The 1,206-nt window shown below is 46.1% G+C and overlaps 1 non-coding gene across 1 annotated transcript; it reads right to left on the reverse strand.

Moving 5' to 3' along the window:
* Positions 1–396: 396 nt before the first annotated feature.
* Positions 397–468, reverse strand: TRNAE-UUC. The gene has a single exon. It is a non-coding gene; the product is annotated as a tRNA-Glu (tRNA).
* Positions 469–1,206: the final 738 nt, after the last annotated feature.

Raw genomic sequence — 1,206 nt, forward strand, 5'->3', positions numbered from 1 at the left:
GGTGATCGAGGTGTTAATTAACCGTATTGTGATAATCATTTCACAATATGTGTATCAAAACATCATGTTGTACACCTTAAACTTACACAGCATTATAATATCAATTATAAGCTATATAATGTCAATAATGCTGGGAGGAAACTAAGAGAATTCTTTTGTTTAATAGAGTTTGACCAATAAACATATTGTAAATAAATTATATCATGGACAAAAATAGAGATACTGCTTACACAAGTAGCATTTCCTGTGTTACAAATTACAAGGTGGATTTTCAAGCTCACCACTCCCCTTAAGAGAACTGTACCTTTCTTCAATTATATTGAGTCTTCTTGTTAAGAAGAATCTCAATTTTCTTGACGGTTAATTTCTTAACCGGGCTTCTAAAAGAGTCTCTTTTTCCCACACCGGGAGTCGAACCCGGGCCGCCTGGGTGAAAACCAGGAATCCTAACCGCTAGACCATGTGGGAGAGGACGTGAAAAAGTTACAGTACAAGACAATTGAATCGTAGCCGTCTGCTTCCGCTTCCGCCGCGCGGTGCCGCCTCCGAGCTGCTGAGGCCTTCCGCGCCTGCGCGGGTTTTCGGCGCTCGGCGCCGGCGGTGCGGGCTGTGCTGAGTCTCATCGCCCGCGGTTTGGAGCCTGGAGTGGAGTGCTGTGACCTCCCCGACCCCTCACCCCGCCCCGGGGAGGTGGCCCGACCCCACCAAACTCTCCGCTCCGGGGAAGCGGTTCTGGGCCCCACACGGCCCTCCCGCAGCGTCTGTGGACGGGCCTAGTTTCTAAACACCGGTTAACTACGTTCTGTGGTGAGATAAGAGAGTGCTTTAAAGAACCAAGAGCAGGTTGTGAGCCTGGCTCCTGGGCTTCAGTTTCTGGGTTTTGAAGCAGAGGATAACTTTTATTAGATCAGGTTTTTCCAGTCATGATGCTTAAGAGCATTTTAAGTGAGATTTTGCACCTTGAAGGCAATAGATGAAACCCCAAATACCTCCTTGGGAACGTTTTGGGGCCAAAGGCCTTCAGAGACTACCGTTTTAAAAGATCTTGTTTAGGGGTGGTCTTACAGCCATAAAACCAAAGCTAAACATTGCCAACTGTAAAGAAAGAATCCATACGCTGCACTGCTTTAACAACTCATATCTTGCAGGAAGAAAGGTAAAATAAACTGCTGACTGCGAGATAAATATGTACACCCCACATAAAAA

This window comes from Bison bison, unplaced genomic scaffold (genome assembly GCF_000754665.1).
Source record: "Bison bison bison isolate TAMUID 2011002044 unplaced genomic scaffold, Bison_UMD1.0 scf7180017864224, whole genome shotgun sequence".
Classification (NCBI taxonomy): Eukaryota; Metazoa; Chordata; class Mammalia; order Artiodactyla; family Bovidae; genus Bison; species Bison bison.